At 43.3% G+C, this 21,249-nt stretch overlaps 1 protein-coding gene across 1 annotated transcript in view; it reads left to right on the plus strand.

Annotated features, from left to right (window-relative positions):
* The window catches only part of EFCAB11 (EF-hand calcium binding domain 11), a 123,740-nt gene that overhangs the window by 69,972 nt on the left and 32,519 nt on the right, over window positions 1-21,249 (plus strand). The window lies entirely within an intron of this gene.

A 21,249-nucleotide genomic window follows, 5' to 3' on the forward strand; every position in this document is an offset into this window, starting at 1 on the left:
GAGAGGCTGGTCCATAGGAAGCATTGTAACTGACTATGGCTTAATTGATGAGGTCCTATTTCAAGGACATATGACAGGAAGGTCAAATCGTATAAATGTTACACAGAAAGAATCTGATAGCCTCAAAAGCTGGTTGGATATTAGAAAGTAATGCAAAGAGAACTGTCAAGGTTAGTTCCAAGGCTGGGGAGCCTAGATGAATAGGGGAATCGCGGTGCCATGTTAGCGTAAATGGCAGATCAAAAAAGAAGTGGACCAGGCCGAGCCTTGAGACGGTACCCGTGGTTAGGAGGGAAGCCAGACAAGGAGGGGTCAGAGCAGAGCCAGGGACCTATCAGTGTTTCAGACAGGTGAACAAAGACGTCAAGAAATCAGAGGTCTGAGTTTGGTTTTGGACTGACGGACAAGTGTTGACCTTCGAGAACTTCAGGAAAGTGGTGGAAGTGGATACCAGATGGTAAAGACTCTGAAAAGGGAGAAGAGTTAGTGTCATTGGTGAGACTATAATACAAGATCTTTCAGATATTTCCAGTACCAAATGCCTTTGAAGGAAACCCACTCCTTACCCGACTAGTGTTATATAACAGAATGCTAGGATATTATTAGTACCTGTAGATTTAAAATGTACCTATTTCTACATTGTAGCCCAAAAGCATTAGTTTTACAAACCATTTGGAAATAACATTTTTTATTTTCTTTGATTCTACTCTTTCAAAATTGCTCTTATCCCTCTCTGAGATTTATTTCTAGGTCATTGATTTGGATTCCAAAACTAGTGTTTTCTGTAAGCTTATTTTATGCTTACTAGAGTTTAAATTCAAACATTTTTCTGACAGTAGCAACTGACACAGCTTCAGAGACAGTTTTTACATCTACCTTGCTTTTTTTTCATTGATTGTATCTTTCCAAAAATGCCCCAGATTGATAGGTCCTGAGATAGTATGCCTACGGTAACAACACAAAATTGTGTTGTGCTTTTTAGAATTGACAAATACACGTTGGCCTTCTTCTGCTTCTTGAACACACCCTTTAATCCTCAGAGGAGCTGATCAAGAAAAAAGGACATTAGAACCCGAGTCACGGGATCTAGTTTCTGTTCCCTTTGTTACATGACCTTGGGGAGGTCAACTCCTAGAGTTTTTCAGCTATGATGTGAGAGGATTTTTTAGAGGATCAGTTAGGTCTCTTTCAAATAAAAAATCTCAGAACCCGTGGAAATACTCCTTTGTTCTTTAACTTTATCATCAAGTCTACCATATGGTATGATCCACATTTGAAGATGTAGTTGGGTTCCTCGAGCATGTGCCCCTCTGTGTTCCCTAAAAATACTGCATGCTGTGCCTGTGTTGGACCGTCCTCTCCCCCTTCGTGTGGCTGACTCTCTTATCCTTCTCACCTCCTGTTGCCGATTGTCGAGCATATGCTGGTACCTCTAGCACCCAGCTCCTGCTGTACGCATAGATGCTCAGTAAAGATTTGACGATCAAGTAAATGGGCTGCATTGTATTATTGTCCACCCTGGACATCAGAATCAATTATAAGTTAAAAACATGGCGATCTCCAGGCCCCCCCACCCCCACTACGTTTGGTATTTGCATTTCTAGAAATGGGCCTGTGCATCCATATTTTAAAATATCTCCATACGCCGTGCTCATGTGAGAAGCTCTAGTCCATCCTCTGTGAGTTCCTGGAGGTCACAGACTATAGTTTCTATCAGTTCATTCCCAAGCCCTGTGTAACTCCTGGCAGAAATTAGGTGTATAATAAATGTAAATAAGTGAATGGAAATGTTGAGATAAATATAAATGAGAATAAAATGACTTTTCTTTTGGTTGCAGATATAAACACTTAGAAACTTTAAATACTAATTCACACTACCCATAAAAATTTTGTATTTTTAAATAAATGAAATAAATGATTTAAGTGATAAAATTAAAAGCTTGTGGCTTGTTACCTAATAATTGTGGCTAGGACTATTTTGCTTTGTTTGCCCAATTCCTATAATTTTGTGCTATTTCTGAGTAACAAATTACCCTGACACTTAAGCAGATGAAAGCGGTGAACATTTGGTACCCCACCTGTGGGTCAGGAATCTGGGCACGGCCTAGCCGATGGTTCTGGCCCATGTCCTCTCTGGAGGTTACACTCGGGACATTGGCGGGGGCTGCACTCATCTGAAGGCTTGGGTGGGGCTGGAGGACTCCCATCTGCCTTGGCTCACTCAGACGCCTGGCACGTTAGTGCCTGTTGTTTGCAGAAGGCCCCAATTTCTCGCCACATCTCACGAAGGACTTTCATCTTTGAGTTCCAGGTGCTTATCGTCAGGGCTCCTTGAGTGTCTCCTGGGTCACAAGCAAGCGAGAGGAGAGGGAGAGGGAGAGCGTGGAGGAAGCCTCAGTACCCATCCTCGCCACTCCTGAGGGAGGAACATCGAAGAATGTGTGGACATATTTTAAAACCACCACAGCCTATGACATAAAATACTGTTTGCTACCTTCGGTGCTTTGTCTAGGATCTGAAAGCATCCGTGATCCAAGTGATTTATTTCATTTCTTACCCATGAATAGAAGGTGGCTGTCAGAATTTCTGGCTTCTACTTCGTTGTTTCCAGTGGCAACTTCCTTTTTATTTCCTTGTATACGATCATGAGACGCGGTGGTAAAAATCATGAAGTGTTGGAGTCAAAAGATGTCATTTTCTCTCCGTGTTCCAGACCAAACATATTTCCTGTCTAGAATGCCAGTTCAGAGCTTACCCTCTCTGAGCCTTCTTACTGGAGGTGGGAAGGAGTTTAAGAACTCGGCTCGCCTTCCCGATGAACCAGTGAGCTCCACTTACCTGGCACTCACGGATGATTAGAACAAGTGCCCCAAATAACAAGCCTGCACAGGAGCATCTTGCAATTAAAGGAGAGCGTCTCCAAAAATGGAACCAATGGCCATCAGGTATTCATTTGATGACTTTATATGTGAACTTTAAGGAAGACGAGATCAGTCCGCTCAGTAACAGCTGTAAGCCCAAATGGTGGGGTTAAAACAAAAACAAAAACCGAAAAGCATTTATTAGGCCATCACCCCAGGTGTCAGGCACCGGCGTTTTTATGTAATTATCTCATTTCAAATAAGTGCTCTTTCAGTTCTCCATCATCCCTAGTCAGTCCTCCTCCTTCATGTACTTTCTCACACATCTTGAGTCTGTACTTAGGAATACTGTCACATTTCCTGGTCTGTGTCTGTCTGCCCCAGTAGACTGGGAAGTGCCTAAGGGGCAGAGCTGTCACTTTCGTCTTTGAATCCCAGGGGCTCAGGGCAGTGCCTGGCTTTTAGTTGATCTTTATTGCTTATTACTGAATTTAACTAGCCTTGTTTATAAGTAAATATCACTATCTCCTTTGTCTCTACAAGACTGTATAACTTGCCTGAAGCTGCACAGCACGAGACAGCATTTGAGATTCAGAGCGATGGCTGTATTTTGGGCTTCAGCACAGAGCTCTCAGGAAGACTCTAGGCGGCGACTGTGTTGGGAGGTCCAGGTAGCATCCTTACAGCTCTTACCTGGGGGAGATGCCTCAAGAGGTATTTCTCTGTGTGTACCCAGAATGAATCACTGTAATGTGAGCGACTGCCAGAAGGAGACAGCTTGTTGATCAGGTAAAAGGGTCTGAAGAATAAGCTGGCCTATTGTATTCCGGCTACAAAGGGATTTTCAGTGTTCCCTGATGTTCTTCCATCTCTAAGCGGGATGCTGAAAGCTCCTTACACCTGAAGTGCTAAGGGAAGGCCCCTTTTTCTTCCCATTTTTTCCAGGCATTTTATGCCGGTGGGTGAAAGACTTCAACATGGTATTTAGATATGAGTGGGATGGGAGCTCAGGAAATGAGAAGATTGTGTATCAGACACTCCCACCCCCCCTATCCCCACCCAAACTCATCATGACTAAGAAGAGGCCTCATTGCAAGAGTCTAGGCCCCAGACAGGCAGTGGTAGAAGAGCAGATGCATTCAAATGATGTTTTAGGTCTGAATCCACAGGACCTTGGTGACAGGATATGCAGTGGAGGGACATCGAGCTGGTGAGGGGACTCGTAGCCCTCTGGCCGGGGAGCCCGAGTGAGTGGTGTCTCCATTCAGTATGACAGGACACGGGAAAAGGAGCAGTGCGGGGTTGATGACAACTCCACTTTGGGATGCATCTGTGGGACAACAGGGAAGGCGTTCTATCTAGAAATGGGCATGAAAGTCCCATGGTCCCATGAAAGAGAAGTTGTCCCAGGATATCCGGGAGAGAGCCTGAGCCTTAGGTGTTTGTCTGGTGACGGCCACTCAGGGATGGTCTGATAGAAAAGAGGCAAATGGCCTTTCTTGGCTGTGCTGTTGTGTTGGGAATCCCTCGCTGTCTTTGTATCTCAGTGTCCTGGATGAGGGGGGAGCGGTGAGTGGCCTCTTGTGTGCGGATACAGAAGGGAGCCTTGTCTGGGGGATCAAGGCCCTGCTCTCTGCCGAGTCCCCTCTCCAGTAGGCTGTCAAAGGCTGTTACATGGAGCTTGCTTCTGCTCGTTAGGATTCCGCAATCTTCTGCACCTCCTTTTATGGGGGGGTGGGGGTTGCTTTCAATGTTGTCTGTATCTGTTTTGAAATGTCATTCATTTTTCTTTTTAACAGACAACCACAAATTCATGCTTTTGTTATACTCTACAAACTTTCCAGCTGATTCACTTTTTTGTGCTAATCTGAGAACATGATGAAAACGTCTGACTTCAGTTCTTTCTTACAAATACTTACTCTTCTGTCTTTAATTAACTGAGATCGTTCCTATGTAAACAAATAACAACTGCAGATTGTGCTTCCTACACGCCTTTCTTGTGGAGATTTAAGTGCATCCCTTGTTTGTTCAATTATAGTCTTTTAAAAATACTAGATGTGACATATTTTGTCATTTTGTATGATGCCAGTAGAAAACAAAGGATCGTGACTGTAATTTTATTCTTGTTCCACCTTTTATTTAACGTTTATGTGCAGAATCAGGGTGGCAGGTGGAGTGAGGAGGACAGCTTTGGATTCGCATGAGCTTGAAAATCTCAACCCTGCCACTTCTCAGTGGTGTGGCTGTGGATGTGTTGTTTGAGTCCCCTCTCTGTGCCTCAGTTTCCTGTACATAAAATGAAGGCAGATAATATTTGCCTCATGGATTATGCAGATTAAGTGACATAATGCAACTTATGTGCTCAGCACAGTGCCTGGCACATAGTAGGTGCTCAATAAATGCTAGCAATATCTATTTGTATACAGTAGAAGAAGCTCTCTTAACCAGTCCACCAGCTTAAAGGAAGCCTCAGTCCCCATGCAGAGCAATCTGATGATGGCACCGCCTGGTGAACACTTGAACTTGGACGGTTCTCTCCTGTGCACTCACGTGCTTCTCCTCCAGCCTAGGGAGGTGTATTTGTTCCCAACCCTGTTCATGTTGTTTGCTCTCAAACCTAGTTATGCCGGTTGAACTTGTTGTTATTATGTAATTTAATGAAATATTAGGTGAAGAGAATGTAAAAATTAAGTTTTGAAGGCTTTGGGAAGACCTACTAAAGGTTAGTCAACGAATTAAATAAAATTCTGAAGTATTTTCATAGAGACAGAAAGTAGAGTAGTGGTTGCTAGGGGCTCAGGGGAAAAGGGGAACCCGGAGTTAGTATTTAATGGGAACGGAGTTTCAGTTCTGTGACATAAAAAGTTTGGATGATGGTGATGGTTGCACAAACAATGTGAATATTCTTCATATGGTTCAACAGTACAGTTAAAAATGGTTATGGTAAATATTATGTTATATGTATTTTATTACAATTTTATAATTTTTTAATCCGTCACGTTAGCTGTGGGTGAGACAACGTAAAGATTGGTGGGGAGATAAAAAAATTTAGAGGGATTCCACATCCAGGTAGTTTTCATACTTTCAGGAAACCAAAATAGAAAATCATAGGTATTGTGTTTTAGGTGTAGTTTATGCGAGGAGAACAAAGTATGCTCATCCATGGGCCATCTTTGAAAGCCTCAAAGATGAAGGCTTTCACATAGGTCCAAATATCAGGGAATACATGCATGTTTATATTTTAAGTTTTAAATGTGACATTTAAGGAACCAGACTTTGAGCCAGATCTGCGTCCAGGAAGTTTGTTGGAGAGCTCTCCGAACCAGGCTGTGTGGGGAGGAGGGAAGCAGGACCGACAGGGGGAATTGCCACAGCCCTCAGCCAATCCCCGAGGAGCACTGGTGCCGAGCCCCCTTCAGTGATGTGACAGATAGAGACAATCTGTAGTTTTTCTCCTGCCTTGGGAGAACAAGACACTGGGTGTGGGCTTTCCCAGGGGAGGGGCCATCCCCTCCAGCAGGCAACTTCCTTTGGCTTAGCGTGAGGCCCGCAGGTTGTCAACGGTGGACTCTCAGCAGTTGACACTTCCAGCTGGGGGATCTGATGGCACACCACAGCAGCCACAATCGCGCGTGTCCATGTTTTGAGTGTTTCCCCTTCCAACAGACTTTTAAAAATTAACTGATTGACTATAGGTCCAGAGCGCTTCAGATACGAGCATTTTCACTATTTATGCGTAGTCTCCTGCAGGTGACTTTGGTTTGGTCTTCCTTCCGTATGCCAGTTGTCCCACTTGGGATAAAGCAAGACTGTGTAGCTTAATGACAACTAATAAGCGTGTGTGATGTGTTTGAAGCTCAGCTGACTGTAGGACTCTGTTAACTTTTAAATATTTTGCAGCTTATATTTTGAGATTCGTGAAACTTCAGATTTTTGCTTCTTAAATTTCCAGTCTTTTTTGGCATTTGATGATTTTATTTATGTATTTTTTTGGTCAGACTTTCCATTTTTATGCTATAGGTCATCTTCCTCTCATGCCCTATGACCTCTGGGTCTGATTCTGCATATTCCTCAGTTACTCTTCCATCTGCCACAATTAACTGTTTACTCTTGTTCCTTTTACTTTGACATTTTCACTTCAGACCTGCATCTCTTTGTCCTGAGCCACAAGCTCTCAATGCGAGTGATGGCCAGTCTCCAGGATGTACAAATTCATTTTTAGATATGCTCTTTTGATTCTGAAAACAGGAGTCCTGTTTATGTGATTGCTTTGTTTTTACCATCTTAGCCGCTTTTAAGTATACAGTGCAGTAGGGTTAACAATATTCATATTGTTGTATAACCAATCTCTAGAACTTTTTCATCTTGCAAAACTGAAACTCCATATCCATTAAACAACTCCCATTCCACCCCTACCTCCCCCCAGACTCTGGCAATTACCATTCTACTTTCTGTTTCTGAGTTAGACTACTCATGGTACTTCCTGTAAAATCCTACAGTACTTATATTTTTTTGAGTGACTTTCACTTAGCATAATGTTCTCAAGCTTCATCCACTTTGTGTTGGAATTTCCTTCCTTTTAAAGCCTGAATGATATTCCATTGTATGTGTATACCACATTTTGTTTATCCATTCATCTGTTGATGGACATTGGGTTGCTTCCATCTTTTGACTATGGCAAATAATGCTGCTATGAACATGGGCGTGCAAGTTTTTGTTTATTTTTGAATACATTTTGTTTGTTTGTTTCTATCACCTTGTAAACGCTAAAGAGGAAGTCTGAATCCCTTTGCAAGTGTGACCTCCAATGTAACACAAAGAAAGATACCCCACAGTGTCTATTTTCCTTTCTCGTTTTGGCGTGTTCTGACCCTATAGTAGGAATACTGTGCAGTCTCATTTACACCTAGCCCTTCATTTAGCCATGTTTTGTTGTTTCCTTGGTTTCAAATTTTATCTCTTTAGACGAACTGGGAAATGAAGCCTTTCATTTGACTTGTGATCTTGTGCATTTTGGAAGTGCATACATGTAATCGTGGAACAAATAAAGCAGCTGGAAGAAATCTTTCCTGAACAAAACCCAAGTGGGGCATTTGAGTGTGAGCCAAGATTTCAGCAGCTACAGAGGGAGATGTAAAAAGACTGCCTATATTACAACACCAACAAATCACTTCTGGCCCGATAGGAATGTCCTTTAGGTAATGATCAAACAGAGGGTAGAGACCTTTACACATTTAATTGCCTGCCCACAAAATAAAGTGTTTACTGTAACCTTCCAAGGTCTCTACACCAAGTTAATTACTGTGATATACCTGACGGGAGGGCAGCATTGTGACTCAGTGGACTCAGCAATGCAAGGAAATTCTGAGGCTGCTCACTCTGAACCTGGCCTCCCGCTAAACTGCTGCATGGTTCTCGGCAAAACACTGCATGTTCAATTTCCTAGGGTTCTGTTCCTCCAACTAAAATCCTGAACGGTAATGCAAATTTAGCTACTACACAGCTAATCATAAATGAAGCCCTGTATTAATGGCCTCTTTTTTAGAGGAAAAACTTAATGTCCTACCATGATCAAATTAAGTAAAATTTCCCTGGACATTTTGACAAGATTGGATAGGTCTTTTTTTTTTTTTTAATGTATATACATATGCATACGTCTGGACTGACACATACAAAATCGAAAGCTTGGAATGGAGGTAGGTTTAGAAATACATGCAGGAGTGTGCCAGGTTTTCAATCATTCATCAGTTTATTCAGCCAACTTCAGTGATCACTTAGAGTAGTGCTTCTAAACCGTAGGAGCATCAGAATCACCTCGAGGGCTTTTCAAACACCCTTTCTGGGGCCTATCCTCAGAGTTTCTGAGTCACTGGGTAGTGTGCACCCTTTCCACTTAATTCCCATTGTTTGACATTTAGTTTGTCTCGAGTCATTTCCTATGGTGGATGCCCAAACTGAAAGTCGAGAAACAGAAGTCAGCCAGGCAAAGACAGTTTAGTGGAGGGATAGACGCTGCCGGCTGAGGGCACTTCTGGGCAGGCCCGGAAGTGAGGGGACCATAGCATCTGAGAGGAGTGGAAAGATGTACGCTCAGGCCTGGGCAGGGAGGGGAAGCTGAGGGGAGTGGAGGCTGGAGAAATGAAAGCTTTGCCACTAACAGCCTGTAGTGGGACATACCAGGGAATAATTGGCCAAAATTAAGTTAGTCAGGAAAAAAGTTGAGGGGGAGTAAAAGGCAAAAAGAAAAACTCTGCCGACTACCATTGAACAGTGTTTGTTTTCCACCAGATTGTTTTAACGCGTTGTTGTTTTCACTAACTTGATTCTGACTGAGTTGTTTTTGGCAGATGGCTTTCATTCACATTATCTAGATCCAAATTAATAGGATTTGGGGGGCTTACGGGATCCAGTGTGGTGCTGGAGCCGCCTGTGCAGACTGTCAAGCCAGTTCTGCCTGCCTGTCCCCATCTGGCACTCAGTGGTATCACCTTGGTAGGTTTAACTCAGCAAATGCTACAGCCAGGGAACTTTCCTTCCTCCTGCGCCCCCCGTGAGAGCCGGGTCCCCAGCACACCACTAGATGTAACTGATTGAGATGGAAGAAGGCCAGATGTCCTGGGTTTTGGCTTGGCACTTGAACGTGGAAGGCGTACACCAGTGCTAGGGTGCATGAACTTTGGAGCCAGAGGGTCAGGGTTTGAATCCTGTCATTTTCCTACCAGTTCCAGCAGAGTAGTTAACTTCTGTAAGCCTCAGTTTCCTGCTATGTGAAATGGGGTCACTAATATTTAACTTATAGACTAGTTTTAATAATTAATCCTTGAGAGATAGAAGCTGTTATTATTACGTAATGAAGGAAGAGTATAAGGACATTCGATTGATTTTTTTTTTTTAATTTGTGAAGTTTGAGATGCTTTTCGAGTTTTAGGTAAAGAGAATCCTATAATAACAACTGCAATAGCTAACGTTATTGAGTATTAACTATGTGCTTCTACATGCATTATTTCATTTAATCCTCACAAGAACTCTGGAGGCAGATATCAGTGATGTGATTACCCCATAGCTGAGGAGACTGAGGTTGAAGTGGATAAATGGCCATTAAGTGGATAACTGGCCAGGCAGCTGGTAAGAGCAGACACAGGAGTTGGAATGAGAGTTTGTCTGAATTCAGGCTCTACATTCTTAACCAATGTGCATGTGGGATCTCGGCTCAACAGAGACATCTAAGCTGCATGGTGTAAGTTTATGAATCTCATGAGTGGCTGAAGTCGTAGGTCTGAATGAGGTCACGCTGGAGAGGTCTGTTGAGTGAGAACCATCGAGGACATGATGCAGCCCTAGGTAACACTGGTATTTAAAAGGTGGGATGAGTTCAGAGAAGGAAGGAATGGCCAACAGTTTCAGATGCCACAAGGAAGTCACCAAAGGTCAGAAGTAAAGAGAATTTTGGATTTGGCGATATGAGAAACATTGATAATCTTAACAAAAGCAGTTTGGGTAGGATAATGGGGACAGAGGCCAGATTGCTTTGGGTGGAGGAGTCCATTGATGAAGAGCTAGAGAGAACTGGTGTCAGCTGCTTTTAAAGAATAAGATGCTAGAGGAGTAACTCGGAATCTAGGGAGAGATTTAACAACATACATGTGTTGGGGAGAAATAGTGGGTAGAGTGAAGGTATAGGAACATGATTTCTCCAAGTCCCTTAGGAGGTGGGAGGAATGGGATCCAAAGCCTGATCAAGGAATTATGCCTGGATTGATGGGGGGTTGGGTTTTGTAGGGTGGTACCATGGGCTCTAGGCTAGGCAGAGAAGAAGTAACACCAGACTGACATTCAAAGACAGAGAACGAAGAGCGGTCAGGGTCCTGAAAGTCTCAAAGATGTTGAAGGGAAGTTGGGAATAAATGAGCAATAGAGTTGTAAGAATAGAGTCATGCGCAGTGAGTGAGAGCTTGACATCGGCCAGTTTATACGAAGAGAAGTTCTGGGTGGTTGACAAGATCCCTGGTCTAGCCATTGAAGGTCAATTTCTGAAGCAAAATGGAGTTGAAGGTCATCAGAATTGAGGAGATCAAGGGACTCGAGGCCTAGAATTGAGGTTGAGACCTCACACCGGAATCCTTTTGAGTCTTCACCTACTAAGAATACATCTTTCTAGAGGACTTGTTATTAATCCGAATGTTTATGTCTAGAGAGGTGCCTCCCAATAAGGGTGGAAACTCTCCTGATGGGCAGTGACATATTCTTTAATTGGTGTCTGAGAAATCTGATAGAATCCTCAACTTTTTCTCAGGACCTTCTTCCTGGGATCGGTAGGAGAAGAATGTAAAAGTTCTAGATTCATTTCTCCCCCTTCTAGGAGATGTACAGCTTACACTTTCAGAAGTTAATGATAATAAGAATGGCTGTCATTTGTTAAGCTCTTGCTACAGCCACTTTATATAGATTATGTCTTTACAAAACAACTCCATGAGATGGGTACACTTTCCGTCTCTCTTTTATAGATGAGGACTCTGCAGATTAGCGTTGTTAAGCCCCTTGTGAAGGTCACTCATCTTGTAAGTGACGCAGCCAGTATTCAAATCCAGGCAATCTGCCTCCCAAATTCAAGATCTATGAAAACCTGCCTGTCAGTGGCGGGGAGACCTAGGCCAGCGTCATGTTGGACGTCAGGTATTCCTGTTTGTGAAGGAAGAGGATGCCGTGTCTAGAGACGCACCATTGGGCCTGGCCCCTGACTGGACTCCCTCTGCCGCCACCGTCCTCATCCTGTTTCTAGGCACAGACTTGCCGTGCCTGTGAGCGCCCATCACCCCACACAGCGCTGCTTTCCCGGGACAGTGCCCCTTGCTGCCACGGGCAGCGTGAGACGTTTTCCTGAAGCCTCCAAGTTAAACCTCCTCTACTGCAGAGTGGCGTGAAAGGCATCTCACTGTGTCATTGGCTCTTGGAAATATTGGAAGGTTTTCCCGCACAGACACTGTGCCTGTATTGGAGCTCAGCTATTCAAAGTGCAAGAAAACCTTAGTTTCCTTGATGTGGACACCTCAGTTCACAAATGCTCAGGAAAGTGATAGAAGAGGAATGCAAGGCGACAAAAGCATTTATTCCGTAATGATAAAAATGCGTACTTCAATGAGAAGGAGCTCCTTGAAAATCACATTAATTTGCTTCTAAATTAATTTGCTATTTGCTGAAAGCTGTCTTCAGGAAATGATACTTTGTCCTGTGGATGCCCAATTCCAACGTTCACATTTCAAAGATGCATTTACCAAGGTCTCGTACTTGGATGAACTCCTGTTGCATGTTCAGAAAGTAGTGATGGCCAGATACCTAAAGCCAGGTCCCAGAAATAATAACAAAAATGAAGTCAGGAAATTGAGTTCCAACCAGGACTTACATTAAGTTCCAGGTGTCAATACCCATGGGTGGAGCCAACACCCGGTGTTGAGGGAGGAGACAATGGGGAAGCCCAAGAGCAGAGAGCAGGGGACCTGGCCCTGCAGAAGGTGCTCAGGATGGATTTCAGGGTGAGTGGGCCAGTGCCCCAACTGCCTTGTGCCCTCATTCCCGTATTTCTCCATCTAGCTCAGACGTTCTGTACATGTGATTTATGCTCCCAAGGGCTCAGTGAGGTCGAAAATGTTTTCCTGATGCTAAAGGCACTGCTTGCCTTGCTTCATTCCTTTGACATTTGCGTTGATGATGCAAAGACTGCAGTGGGTAAAATGACACGAATCGTTTTACCTGTGTTTTGCGTGAATCAAGGCAGAAGCACCAGACTGTACTAGTCGTCATTGTCTTCTCCACCACAATTCTCCTTGCCGTTAAAAAAAAGAACAGAGTTTCCCGTAAGAATACCCTTGATGAAGCATTAAGAATTATTTTATTACATCTCAATCCTCAAGTGCACATCTTTTTAATGCTCCGGGAGGCATCCATACAGCATCTCTGTTACGAGCCGAATCACGGTGGTTGTCTCCAGGTGAAGCACTTGCACAGTTAAGTTGAGATCTGAACTGGCCACTGTTTTAATGGAACACTGATTTTAGTTGAAAGAATGACTGACAGACAAACTACCATTATTCAGACTGGAGTATTTGGTGAATATTTTCTCAAAAACTGAACGAAGTAAGCCTGTCATTTCAAGGAAAACAACTGACAGACAGTATTTGTTGCCAATTATAAAATTCAAGCTTTCAAGTGAAAATTAGAATTTGGGAAACTTGTATCCACCACCATGAGCTTGACAGTTTCTCAATACTTAAAGACTTTTCTGATGAATTCAGTGGTGATATTAATAAATTTGATTTTTTAATATTATGTAATGCAATGTGTTAACATTTAGAAGATCTGTATAACCCAGTGAATTAATATTTTTCTGATAACCGATGCATGATGTTACAAAATCATGCTTGGGTAAAAGATCTATTGAAACTACAAGATACACCAGTGGATTTTAATGTAACATGATGTGAAAAATTAATTGATATGGTTTCAAATTCTATATTGCAGCTAGGCTTTTAGAAATTACCACTCATTGAGTTATAATATCGAAAAAGAATATCTACTGTTACCTGAAAAGACTATTAAAATACTACTCTCCTTTTAGCTACATATCTGTGTGAGGCTGTATTTTCCTTTCCATCCTATACAAAGGGCATTCAGAAGCAGATATGAGAATCTAGTTGTAATTTATTAAGCAATACATTTAAAAGACTTGCAAAAATGTAAAATGATTCTCACTATTATTTTGTTCTGGAAAATTGACTTAGTTTTCAAAAAAAAATACTTAGTCAAAAGGCAATGGACTTGTTATTTTTAAATGAATTAACATTTTATCGTTTTCTCAGTTTTAATTTCTAGTATAGTAAGTATTGATAGGTACAACCCACATAAACAGAAGCTCTTTAGGGTTCTCAATTTTTAAGAGTGTAAAGGAATCCTGAAGCCAAAAAGTTCGAGAATCAGTGACTTCGTATATATTGAGTGTGTGGCACATAGGAGGCCCAGGCTGGTGCAGAGGTAGTGTGGTGTACTGGACAGGTGTGGACCTTGCCCACAGAGCTATGTCTCCTACAATCAAACAGATCATTCCCACAGAGGGTGGGAGGTGCAGTGAGAGGAGAAGCACCAGGTGACATGGGAGCACACTGCAGGGGCACGTGGCCTTGTGTAGGGAAGACTTCCGGGAGGAATCACTGTCTATACTGATTCTTGAAGAATGAATAAGAGTTAGCCAGGCAGAGAGGAGAGGTTGGTTGCTTTGGGTGTGTGGAGAAGCATATAGAAAGGTCTGCTTGCAAGAGACCATGGCTTCACTGCCGACGTAGAAGACGTAGAGTGTAACTGGAGCACAGAGCGGAGGAGATGGTGAGGCATGAAGCTGGACCCGACGACAGCAGCCAGGTAATGAATGGCTTTGTGAGTTCAGGAGTTAGGACCTCCTCCTAGGGGAAATGGAGGATCCTGGAAGGATTCAAGGCAGGAGAGTCACGTCAGATTGCGTTTTAGATAGATATCTCTGGCCGTGGAGAATGGCTATCTGGAGGCAGGGAGACCGTTAGGGTCTCATAAAGAGATGATGGAACCTGGGCGAGGGCATAGCTCAGCTGTCGGAGAGCTGTGGGTAGATTTATGAGATATTTTTGTGGAGAAGTTTACATATGTAGGTGAAAAGATTGGGTGTGGTTAAAGAAGGAAGGGTGGGCATCGACATTGAATCCAGGTTTCAGGTTTCGACCTGGGAATGATAATAATGTCCCCCGGCAGAGGGCACACAGAAGGTGCAGGTTTACAACGGAGAAGGATGAATTCCGTGTGGGTTACCTATGGCTGTCCAAGAGTGATGCCCCGTCAGCATTGGGGTTGTGGTTCTGAAACTGAGGCGAGAGATCTGGAGTATTGACACAGATTTAAGAATCATCAGCATACAAATGGTGACTGAAGCCATGGGCTGAGTGAGATCTTTCAGAGAGAGGGTTTAAACAAGGGAAGACTGTCTAAGAGAGCACCATGGGGAGGACCAACATTTAGAGGATAAGCCAAGAAAGGAGAGTGTGCAGAGATAGCTGAGAAAAGTGCCCAGAGAATTAAGAGAATCCAAAAACTATGTGATCATTGAAGGAAGGAGGGGTCAGTTTCTAGAAGGAAGAAGGAGTGGGAAGGAGGGAGGGAGGGAGGGGGGAGAGAGAGAATGAGATGAGATTATTGCATTTCTATGGGAAGGAGCCCATTAGAGAAGTTTCCATATATACAAAAGAGAAAGGGAAATCAATAAAGTGAGGTTCTAACAGAATCAAGAGGGGAGGGGATTTGGGGAATGGATGGAGGAAAGCCATGTCTCCAATAGAGAACCAAATTCCAATCAGGGCATGAGGTGGAGAGAGCATTAGCTGAAGAAGTTGAGAATGTAGGATGGTTTAATTATAAATGGAAAGTGTGCAAGAGAAGTGTGGAGGTTTGGATTAAAGGGAAGAAAACAGAGCAGTGTGAGGAAGAAGATAGGGGAGCCTGGAAGTCCAGAGGGGCTCCCCAGAACGACCGAGCATAACTGTTACACGAGGAGACAGGAAGGATGTACAGAAAACTGTTATCTTATTGTAGATATTGGTGATTTGATTACAGCAATCTTACCCTTTTACTCAATAATGTATTTACATCACAACCTAAAAATTACCCGCAACGATAGTGATGCCTTTTTTTTTTTTCTTTAACCACCAAAACATCATTTTCTGGCCAATTCTAATTATCCTTATGTGTTGTTTCCTTTTATGTTCACCAGGTTAAATCTTCAGTTATGCTCCTGCCATTAAGAATTCCCTATGTAGAAAAATCTATTCATTATGAGCACATTTATTGCTTCATTGAGTTGCCTATTTAAAATGCAGAGAACCACAAATTAATTGTAGCGTTTTTTCCATTTTGAAAAAAGCGGATGAATGGGTGCTATTTTCTTGAATACATCGTGTCTTTCTTCCAGTCCAGATTCATGGTTTACCAGATGCCAGTCCTTCCTTGGTTTGATATTTGTTCCTTATTGAAAGGGGTGCTTCCTAAGACTTACAGGTGCCACTTTCTGCATCGGGGGAAATGACAAGGCACATGTAATGGAGACAGTTGCTTTTGGGGGGCAGTTCAATGGTCAGCAGAGAGGTCGGTCTGCCAAATCTCTTTCTCTGAGGTTAATTATGTAAAGTATAAACAATTTCATTGAAATTGTAAAATAAAATATCTCAAGTAGTTTCCGTATAAGATTAACCTATTAAGTACTTTCAGATTTCAAGTCTTAGAGCCCTCTACTAAACATTGTATTTAAGACTTTGGTGTTTGTTCTAGATACAGTCTTTCATGACATATTCTAATTTCTCTAGAGTTCTAATTTGGTAAATGTGACTATACCTGTGTGGAATATGTGTAAGTGTGGACTGCCATAGAGTACCAGGGCACTAAGTGAGAAAGTTTAGTGGATCTGATCTGGAGGTCAGAGTTTTGTTTTGTTTTGTTGTTTTTTCTTTTTTCTTTTTCTTTTTTAGTTTTGTTTTGTTTTTATTTCTTTCCATTGTGACTCCGAAGAAGGATTATGTTTCATTTCTTATCATTTCTTATTTCATTTCTTATCTCATAGAATGGATTCTCCTGCAGGTGTCAAAACTGTGGCAGATTAACCGAGAGCTTTGTCTTTGAGGCCACCTAATCCCACCAGGGTCACAGCACCACCATCGCTGCTAAAAACAGAAGCCTCTCTCTTCTCTTTGGTTGTCTCATCCCCACTCCACTTTGACCTTCATTTGTTTTGATGAGCCTCCATTCTTCTCTTCTCTCCTCTTCTCTTCAGACTTTCCAAGGACATCCCTGGAATCCTTTTTCCATGGTAAATGAACTTTCCTACATCCTTCACCAAAGGATGGAACATTGCATCTGCCTTCTTGCTTTAACTGACATTTGGCTCTTTCCTGAGAGCTCCAGAAACACAATGCCATTTGGAGACCATCATTTTCCGTCCCATGGGAGACCCTGTTCGTTTGATCACCCTGTCATCTGACTGGTTTTCCCTGGTACTGTCCACTGCTTGTGCATGGCACTGTCATCCACCAATCTTCAGGTCACCTGCATGCAGCACATACGGCTTCCACTCAGACTCAAAGCCCTGACCTCACCTGGGGCGCCCCCCAGTTTAAATTCTCACTTCCTTCTCTCTCTGTTCTAGTAACCTTCATCTCCATTATGTGACCTGTCTGCTCCCTTAATGATCCCCTGGACCGTTACCAGGAAATGCACCATCTCTAAAATCTCACGTTCAGTGAACTCTTTTCCATGAGGACCTCTGACACAATATTGGGTAGCAGGGATGGTCGTGGGCATCTATACTACGTTTCTAGCTCTTTATAGGAACGCTTCTCAAGTCTCACCATTTAGTGTGATGTTGCTATAGGGTTTTGGGGGGAGGGAAAAATCCCTTATATTCCAAATCTCCTAAATTTTTCCATTGTAAATAGGTGTTGGGCTTCTTTGAGTATTTTTCCTACACATGTGAGATGCTCATATTGTTTTTCTCTTTTAACCTGATATTTGCAGCATTAAATATTTTCTCTCATCCATTTTTATTTTCTCTTTTCTTCTGAAATCTCTTAGTTTAACATCAGTGCTTTCCTCTACATCTTCTGTATCTCTTTAATTTTCCTTTTAGATTTTTTTCTCCTCCCTTTTTTTAATCTCTCTGTACTGCATTCTGAGAGATTTCCTCAGTTCTGCCTTCCAGTTCATTAAATATCTCTTAAGTATTGTCATACTTGCCAATTATATCTTTTCATTCCCATATTTCCAACTGGTTCTTTTTTATTTTTGCCTCTTCTTATCTTACAACCTTCTTTCAAATTTTTTAAAAAATTGAAGTGTAATTGAAAAATAACATCATACTCGTTTCATTGATTTGATATTTGTGTACATTACAAAATGATCACCACAGTAAGTCTAGTTCCATCCATCACCTTACATAGCTAGAGAAATTTTTTTCTTGTGATGAGGACTTTTAAGTCGCCTTCCTTAGCAATTTTCAAATAGCAATAAAGCATTATTAACTATAGTCACCATGCTGTACTTTACGTCCCCGTGACTTATTTATTTTATATACAACCTTCTAATTTCACAGTCTTGTTTGATGACTATTAATGTTCCATTATGACTTTGAAGATTTTAAAAGTCTTCGTCAGAGTATTCTGTTACACGTATTTCCTCAGATGTGAATCGTCTCATGCATCGGCCTGCCTTTAATCAGACTGCACAGTCTCGGCTGGTTTGTAATTTTCCTTTTCTTGAGAGCACAATTTCCCTATACATTTACTCTCCAGGGGTGGTTTTGAGATTGCCTCCATCCCAGGTCCATGAGTTCCTTGGCTCTGAAACAAGCCATAAATTAAGCACGGCTGGGGAATCCTGCTGCGGGGAGGTAACAATTTCTGTGCCCACGTGCAGTGCAGACACAGCTGCCAGTGAAGTATCGGCATCTTATCTTCATTTCTAGTCTCGGGTCTTGACTCTAACTGAAAAAATGGAACTAATCTCAGCCCATCCCCCGCTCTGTCATTTGTGGGGCATATTCAGTCCCTTTCATTTTGCCAACACAGAGACCTCAGACCCCAAGTCTTGCTGGCACCTGCCCACCTGCCATCTCAGTGACCGCAGGGACTTAGTCATCACCTCCCCCGAGGGCATATGACCCTTTTTATTCACAGACTCTCTTTTCTGGGTTTGAAAAATGAGTGAGTCAAGTGAGTCAGTGAGTCAAGGCCTCAGCATAAAATAGAATATCATTCAGATACTTAACTTCAAAGGTTTTCATGACGGAACTATTTACAGGAGAATGGACAGGAATAAAGAATGCACCAAGGTCCTTTGAGGTCCCCAGAGACTAAGCACAGCAGCTGGCCGTTACCAGGCTTCATCCTGAAGGGGCTTAGGAGGAAATGTTGTCCCTGGAGCCCAGGGAGAGCTGGCACTGGGGTGGGGGTAGGGGGTGGGGGCCGGGTTTGTTCTGGTTGAAGCTGAGTTTGGAGGGCAGTAGAGTAGCCACTGCCAAAAGGCAGGCCTGAAGCAGGGAGGGAGCAGGGAAGAAATGTCCTGTCCTCTCTTCTCCTACCCTCCTATCTCCTGTTGGTGCCTGCTGTTGGCCAAACCCAAAAGGAAGGCAGCCAGCAAGGGAGCCCAGGTAATGGGGTCCAGTGGGGTGCAGAGAAAGGCAGAGAATGGATTGAGAGGATGTGCAAATAGAGAATAAATAAAACAAGGCTTATGTGGTGTTGTTGTTTTTTTAAATTGTATCTGTTATTTCTATATGTTACAGTGCGCTGAAAATTTTCAGCAAGTGTTTTACTCTGCCATGTTGACTCAGAGTCTAACATTAAGTTGGTGCAAAAGTAATTGCGGTTTAAAAGGTGAAAAATTGCAAATACCGCAATTCCTTCTGCACCAACCTAATACTGAGGCCCACTCCAACCCCTCACCAGGCTGCCTCCCTCATCAGACACCCCCTAACATTGGCACAGCTTGGAGCAAGAATACAAATGGAAGCCCACACGCTATATGTTTGTATGTAAAAATTATAAATCAAGGTAAACTGTTAAATAAAATATGTTTCCTCTTCCTACCTTGACAAATATACTTTCATAACAAGCTAGAAGGCAAAGTTCTTATTCAGAAGTCATCAATTCCTGGGAGGTCCCGGTGGGACATGGGCCTTGGCCTTGGGGGAGTGCTGGCCTCTGGTTTCTGGTTCTGCTCCATATCGTCAGGAGCCTAGGAGCCTTCCACGCACTTGTGTGGACACCGAGCTCTCCATCCGAGCTTAATCCACATCTCCTGTAAACAGCCACCCTTTGGGCAGACCCTCAGAAAGAAGCCTGCACAGATACTGAAAGTGGGCGTAGGGATGATCGGGCAGAGATTTCTAGGGTCCCAGGTCCCTGAAATGTGGTCTAAGAGGTGGGGGGGTGAGTGTAGGCTTGGGGTGGTCACATGCTCTCGGTCCTGCAGACTCCTCATTCTATGGAGAGGGGTGCGTCTGAAGAAGGGCGAGAGTGAAGCCCTGTTACAAAGCAGAGTCCTCTCTGGCTGGGGTGCTGGTCCCATTACACCTGATCTTCACCTTCATCAAGACCTGCAGTCCTTTGACCCTCACTTTTTCTCAGACCATGAACCTATTGCACGACTCCCGTCTTTCCCTGTTTAGACTGGAGCCTCTGGTCCATCATACTCTCAGCAGTGCCCTCAACCTCCTAGCCCCCTCGTTCTTCCATCACACCTACCTAGCAAAGCCTCAACCCTGGATCAGTCCCACTCTCCATCTTCCCACTTATGCTCTAGTTGTTGAGTGCCCGCACTATAAATAGTGTAAGCAGTATACTCGTGTCCATCCCAGCGGGACCTCTGTGCCACCAGACCTCCTTCAATTTCTCCCAGGCAGCTCTTCCTGGTTCCCACTGAAGCCCTTTCAACCTTCGCCACTTTTCTCGGGCTCCTGCCCCACCATCTTCCCTGTCACTCTCAGCCATGGCCTGGCTTCCTACTTCTCTAAGGTAATACAAATCATCAAAGCAACAATACCTCTTACTTCCCGCTCCCCTCTCCAATTTTACTGTACACTGTTGATGGCGACAGGTAAGATGAGGAGGGTAATGGATAACATTTTTTTCCCCCTGTAACCCTTGGCCTGCCACTATGACTCTTTCCCTCCTGTCACCGTGGTGAGGTGCTGTGTTCCTGCCCCCCAGTCTCTGACATAGCCTTCCATCACAGCTTTGGATTCAGCCCTTTTTGCTTCCTCTGGACCTGACTCAGTCACTTCTCTATCTAACGCTCTATATTCCAGCGACAGTCACTCCTCTACTTCTCAAATCAAATCCTGGCCAGTCCACAGTGGTCTTATTTCTGCTACAATAACTCAGCTGAAACCACTCTGACCAGGTTCCACAATGACCTCTTTGTCGCCAGTGGGTACTTTAGTCCTTGATGATGGTATCCGACACGAGGGAGCGTGCCTTCTAAACATGCTCATTGCCCTTGACGGCCGTGCTCTTCCTGCTTGCCCAACTGGCTTCCCAAGTCTCCTTCCCCAGAACGTTGTCTGCCTCAGAGTTCTGCCCTCGGTTGCGTCTCTTCTTTTTATACTCAGAAGGTGTTCAATCAATATCAAATGACGTATGCAAATCAAGCTGCTGGTTTCAAATTCAAGCAACATACGCAAAAGTCTTTACAAATTTGAACAAGAAGGAACAAACTTTCTTTGGAGTGATACACGTTTCCCATTATAAATGATGTATTACTCACTGCAACTGGAGCCCACTGAAGGAAAAAAAAACCCACATAATAGCTTGTCTCAGAACTAATATGG

Source organism: Rhinolophus sinicus, linkage group LG03 (assembly GCF_036562045.2).
Source record: "Rhinolophus sinicus isolate RSC01 linkage group LG03, ASM3656204v1, whole genome shotgun sequence".
Lineage (NCBI taxonomy): Eukaryota > Metazoa > Chordata > Mammalia > Chiroptera > Rhinolophidae > Rhinolophus > Rhinolophus sinicus.